Here is a 6,688-nt window from a genome sequence, read left to right as displayed (position 1 = left end):
CCTTCTTGTTTTGTAATTCAGTTTATGTACTCAGTCCTCCCACTGAATAAGTGGTCAAGTGATAAGTTTTATGCAATTGTCCTTCCACTGAAATATGCGATAGAGTGATAGCTTAATGTAATGTCCTCCCGCTGAAATACATGGTAGAGTGATTGAGTTTCGGTTTCTTTTTATTTCACTTGGCTAGTTTACCACCAAGAGTTCACTTTCTATTCTGCGAGATAAGCAGAAGGGGCTGGCTTGCCGCCCGTGCATTGTAATTTCAGTTTGATTTATGGTGCTAACGATCCCCAGAACACCATATGCTCTCACCCTCCCAGATTGGGCTCTCGATGAACAAAAGGTGGAAGGGTTCCCTTTTAGCAGTTTGGATTATTTTTCTAACCTTAACGAGTTTTGGTGTTTGCTTGTAACTCTTGTTGCTAAAAACAAAAAAAAATTAAGGGGAATATTACACATCCTGAGGGGGAAACCATCTTCCCACCCTGTGAACCTTCTTTATAACACATCTACCTCTCCTGACACAAGCTGAGATGGAAGACATCTCTTGCAAACCCAACCTACTCACAATATCAACCTCTCCTCTATCCAGAGGAAAATTCACCTCACATTTAGCTTCCTCCGTCTCCTGGATCATTCCAATGATTCTATTCCACACTTGTTGAACTAAAAGTCTAACTTCGCTATAGATCCTCATATTCCTCTCTAGCCAAATCTGCCAAAGTATGAAAATGGGCCCAATGTGCTAGACAGTCTGGAGAAAAGAGGACAAAATAGGAGGCCTGCCCAAACTGCTCCAAAACTCCACCAAAGAATCCACATGAACACAAGGGTGCTTCCACACCCCCCACTAGTAGTGCCAGATTAGCAATGAGAAAGGGCATCTGAAGAACAAGGGTGAAGAATACTCCTCCCCATTACCACACAAAACACAGATGGAAGGCCCATGGAACCCATGCTTGCGAATATTGTCCCAGGTTAGACATCTATTCAAAGCCAAAGTCCAAGCAAAACAGTTACACTTCGGCCAAGAGAAATTGTTCCAAACATATTTCCACCAGTGCACCTCCCTCCCCTCCAATCTATGGGACAACAACTCTTGGTACCCACTAGCAACAGTAAAAACACCCTTAGGATTCCGGGACCAAGCAAGTCTATCCCTATCCTTAAGGGAACTACAATGTCTACTCGCCAAAATGCCATGAAGATCAGCGCAGTCTTCATCCATACCAACAACCGGTCATTCATTAGGAACCTTCCACCGCACAATCTCCAATTACCCACACCTATAAACAAATTTAAAGTCGCTCACTCTAGACCACCTTGCCTCCAAGAGCCTCTGGCAAAGATTCGCTAAGTTAGGAAATTGATCAACAATGGGGGGTAGCCATCCCAAGAATCAAACCAAAAAAGCACCTCTTCCCCCCTCTTACAGATCCAAAAAAGTCCTTTTATTAGTGCAGTCCCTTTCTTGAGAGTACTCCAAATCGTAGAGCCTTTTCCAGCAAGCGGATATCTTGGGATTTCCTCCTTTGGGATCCTTTGCATATACTTGTAAGACAAAATCCTAGCCCAGCCTCGATCCTGTTCAACATACTACCTCCAATACAATTTTGCCGCCAAAGCCTTCCCAAATAAAGTAGACTACCTTAAGCCAAGTCCACCCAACTATTTTGGGTTGTACACCAAGTCCCATTTGACAAGACACCATTTATAGGAGGACAAGTTTCCAGCCCATAAGAATTGCCTTGCCAAAGAATCCAATCCCTTTAGAAACCACTTTGGGGCCACTTGGAGCATACACCTATGAATCGGAAGAGAATGAACCACTGACTAGATCAATTGAACTCGCCCAACAAAGGATAACAATTTGTGTGTCCAATGTTCAACCTTCATGCAAAATTTGTCCAAAATACCCTGACAAGAGTCCTTGGGAGGATTACCAGCAGAGATAGGAATACCCAGGTAAGTCAAGGGAAGATAACCGACCTGGAATCTCAAAATATGAGCAATCCTCATCTGAATAGTTCCAGGTGTGTTGAAGAAGAGAATGGAATATTTATCCTCATTGATCAACTGGCCAGAAGTAGCAAGATAGACATCCAAGACTTTACGTAGATTTATAGCTTCTCTAATCCGAGCTAGTCCCATCAAGGTCGTATCATCCATAAACTACAAATGAGACTGAGGAGGTATGTCATTACCCCAACTCCAACCATGAATAATACCCAAACCCACATTATACTTAATCAACCTCCCCAGACCCTCGGCCAAAAGAATGAATAAGTACGCGGAAAGAGGGTCCCCCTGATGAAGACCCCTAGACGCACCAAACAACTCAATATGATCTCCATTAATTAGCATAGAGAATGAGGTAGACAAAACACAACTCATTACCCATTGGATCTATTCATCAGCAAAACCAAAATCCCTAAGAATATTCTGGAGAAAGGACCAATAAACTCTATCATAAGCCTTTTCCATATCCAACTTGATAAACATAGCTTTTTCCTTGGAGGCTTCCATAGAATGAATGGTCTCAGTAGCAATGACCACTCCATCCAAGATTTGAAGACCCTCCACAAACCCACTCTGCTCCTCAGAAATGACACCCCCAAGCCAACTCTTCAAACTTTTCGCTATCAGCTTAGAAATGGTCTTATAAATCACATTACAGAGAGAAATAGTGCTGAACTGGCCTAATCGGTCAGCCCCATCACACTTGGGGATGAGCGCAATGAAAGTCGCATTCAAAGCTTGAAGCATCTACTTATTCCTCCGGGACTCTTGGACCACCTCTAATAAGTCCAATTTGATAATATCCCAAAATTATTGATAGAACTCAATTGGAAACCCATCCGATCTAGGAGCTTTCCCCTTCTTCATGTGGAAAACAATCCTCTCAAGTTCGTCTAACAAAATAGGACCCATAAGTTGCTCATTCATCTCCCTAGTAACTAGAGAAGGAATACAAGCAAGAACCTGATTCTCCTCTTCAGATTCCCCTTGAGAATCCTCACTAAAAAGGGATCAGAAATACTGCATAGACTCCCTAGAAATCTCTTGCAAGGATAAACACTGCTCACCTCTATCATTAACCAAAACAAGGATGGAATTTCCATGTCTTCTTGCTTTCACTGAATTGAAAAAGAATGTAGTATTCTTATTCCCCACTTGAAGCCAATTAGTATGAGCTCTTTGTTTCCAGTAGATTTCCTCCCTAATCTCCCACTCCTCTAAATCCTTGGCTGCCTTGTCTTCCTCCCTAAGCAAGGCTTCTAATAATCCATGCTCTCTTATTTCTCTGGTAATGCCACTCAACTCTAATTGAGCAACTATCTTAGCATGAAAAATATTATTGAAACATTGACGATTCCACCGTTTAAGCTGAAACTTAACAAATTACAACTGCTTGGAAAAAGTGTACATAATAGTGCCAAAGGCTGGCCTCCCTTTCCTCCACCACTCTGCAACATGGTCCTGCAAAGAAGGATCACGCAACTACATAAGCTGGAATTTGAATGAAGGAGTGCGAGCAACCCGAGCATAAGAAGACACCAATTTGATGGGCCAGTGGTCTGAACCTCTCCAATCTAAAATCTTAGAGCATGTGGACCACTCCCCACCAACCCAAAAACCAGAAACCAGAAAGCGATCCAGCCTCTTCGCAATCCAATACTCCCTACCCTCCTATTGTTCCAAGTGAACAGACCATTACTGGGCTTGATGTCAACAAGATTCAAGGTTGATATACTATCCCAAAGAAGGAAGGAAGAAGGATCCAACCGCATAACACCACCCTTCTTCTCACTCAACTTAAGATGGCATTGAAATTGCCCGCCATAATCCACAGATGAAAAGGAAACAACCCACATAAAAGAAATATGAGACCACAAATTTTTCTTACCCTGAAGATCAGTGGGGGTATAAATTTTATTAAACAAGATATATTCCCTAGTGTCAAGACTAGAGGCAACCCCGGATAAACAAGATTTGGAAGAAACCCACCATATAGGACGAATCCTCAAGGGGTTCCAAAGACAGGCCACACCTCCAGAGGAGCCAAATTCCCCAATACACTGACATTCTCCTCTCCCCCATAGCTTTGGCACCAGACCCAACATAATTTCCACAGATAACTTAGTTTCTTGCAAGAAAAGGACATCATGAGAATGAATCCTTATCAACTCCCAAACAACTTTTTGTCTAGGGCCACTGTTCAAGACCCTCACATTCCATGATAGAACAATCATTTCGGGGGATTAGAAAAATGAGAATCCAGAGTCTTTACTGACCCTGACTCAACCAAATTCTCCCCCATCAATTTGATCTTATCCAAGTCCTTCTTTCTGGAAACCTTCAAAATCTTCTTCGTTGCTCCTTTTTTAATGTCTTTCTGAAGAAGACCCAGATGTAAGGAGATCTTATTACTTTTGACCCTAGCAGATTCCAATTTTTGTGTTGTAGGAGAAACATCCCCACCAACCAACTTCACTTCAACACTAGAGATGGCTCCCATCTGAGTCACCACTCGTTGATCCATCTCCATTTGTTGACTCCCAACCACCTATTGAACTTGGGTAGTATCCTAGTTCACACTATCAAGAACCAACCATGCTGCACTTTGATCCAAAGGAATCAACCCCAAATTCACCTCCTGCTGGCTAAGATCATCCAAGGCTTCAAATCTGTTAAAGGTATCCTCCTCCTGTCTCTCCTACAAAGACCTCTTTTGACCCCAGTTCCTGTTCTTTGTCTTAACTGGGACAAAACCATCAACACCCACAACCATATCAGACATGGAAGATTTTCCTTTATCAACCCCATCTAGGTTACGGGAAGGTTGTTGAGGTTGATGCACCACCGATTTAGACTTAGGGCACTTGTGTTGCAAATGAGCATACTCATGACATAGACGACACCGAAATGGTAAAGTCTCATAATCCAGCTATTGGACCCAAGAATAAGAGCCCACAAACATATCTATAGCATCTAGCAAAGCCTTACTAAGATCAATTTCAACACAGATACAAGCGAAAGTCATTACCTTTCTCCCTAAGGTTTGTGTTGAAGATCCAACCGACTTCCCAAGCAACAAAGTGAGCATCTGCAACACATCCTCTCGACAACATTCCACAGGAAAACAAGGTAATCGAACCCACACTGGGACCCTATTCGGGAGCTCCTCCAAAGGGTTAAATCCCGCATGCCAAGGTTTGATGAACAACCCCACCTGGTTATAAAAATACGAGCCTCCTTCAAAGACCCTATTGCTATCCTCCATGCAATTGAATGTAACTATGAAGTAGTTGTTTGCCAACACCATAATCTCCATTTCCCCTTTCGACGCCCAAATCCTTTGAGCCCAATTCTCTAGAAACTGCAGAGAAACTGTCATCCCCAAAAATTTGTAGTAAAGCGAATGCTTTGAAAAATATTCAACATTCTCAACAATCATCTCAAGTAGAATTATCAATTTTGGCCTCTCTTTGCATCTCTCAAGACAACCGTTAAAATTCGAAATCCGGGATCCATTGGACACACCAGCACCAACAACCCCTGAATCAGGAGTAAAGAGATTATTATCAGAAGTCTTAACACCATGATTAGGGGATTGCGAACCCAAAGTTGCTCGAAAATCCAAGCTAGGAGAAGCCTCTGAAGCCACTCCTCGCAAACCAACCATCATGCTAGATCGAAAAACCACACCCTAAGCGGATAAGGGAAATAAAATGATCTCCCCGAAAACACCCACCCCACTCACCTCCCAAATGCAAGCCCTCCTAACCATGCCAACACCACAAAATGTAGCAAAAAAAAAGAAAGTGGAACCAAGGAGCAATAACCCCCGACACCCCCGAGCCACCTCCTCTGACAAACGAAACCGCTGAATCCACGCCCCTCCCTGCAGCACCGAAAACACCCACCCCCCGGTGCACAAGCTGAAAGGCTCGAACACGAGCTAGGGCATAGATGCCCTAGCTTGACCCATGTTGACCTCACACTCGCACGCCATCCCCTATACTAAATTTCCAACAACCACCTCCCTGTATATGTTTATTAATTATGATATTAATAATAATATCAATTTGAAGAAAAAGAGTGAATATTTTATTTATATGCCTCACGTTACATTTATCAATGGTAGGGATTAAATGACAAGATCCACAATTGATAAAAATTGAGAGAGGGTTCACAATTTTCTCTAGGAAGGTGCGTCTTTGATGTTTATATTTAGATTGGAGTGCAGGAAATATATTATTTAACCAAACTATAATAAAATGCGACATTCTGGAGCAAACCGGGCTTTGAGGCTTGCCACACAAAATCACCATTGGCAGAGGAAGCTTCAATTGAAACTATTTCAAACAAGCAACCAATCTTCTCGATGTTGGCAAATTGGAGGAATTGATTATGTGTTGCATTGATGTTTTGTCATTGATGGCAACACTGACTGTTTTGGTTGTTTACCGGTTTCCGGTAGAGTGGTTGGTTTATGATGTTGATCTGGAGATCTTCTCCGGTATGGTTCGACTATTGGAATTGGTTTGGATTGGTTATTCATGTGTTCCTGGTGTGTATCACATTTAGTTGGTTCGGGATTTGATGACTCGGGAGCTATCATTTGTTCTTGTAAGCCTTTTGGTCACCGGTAAGGGTTTTACCGACAAAGCTTTGTTGAAAATCT

The sequence above is a fragment of the Cryptomeria japonica genome, chromosome 4, assembly GCF_030272615.1.
Source record: "Cryptomeria japonica chromosome 4, Sugi_1.0, whole genome shotgun sequence".
NCBI lineage: Eukaryota > Viridiplantae > Streptophyta > Pinopsida > Cupressales > Cupressaceae > Cryptomeria > Cryptomeria japonica.
This window is presented reverse-complemented; position numbering follows the sequence as displayed.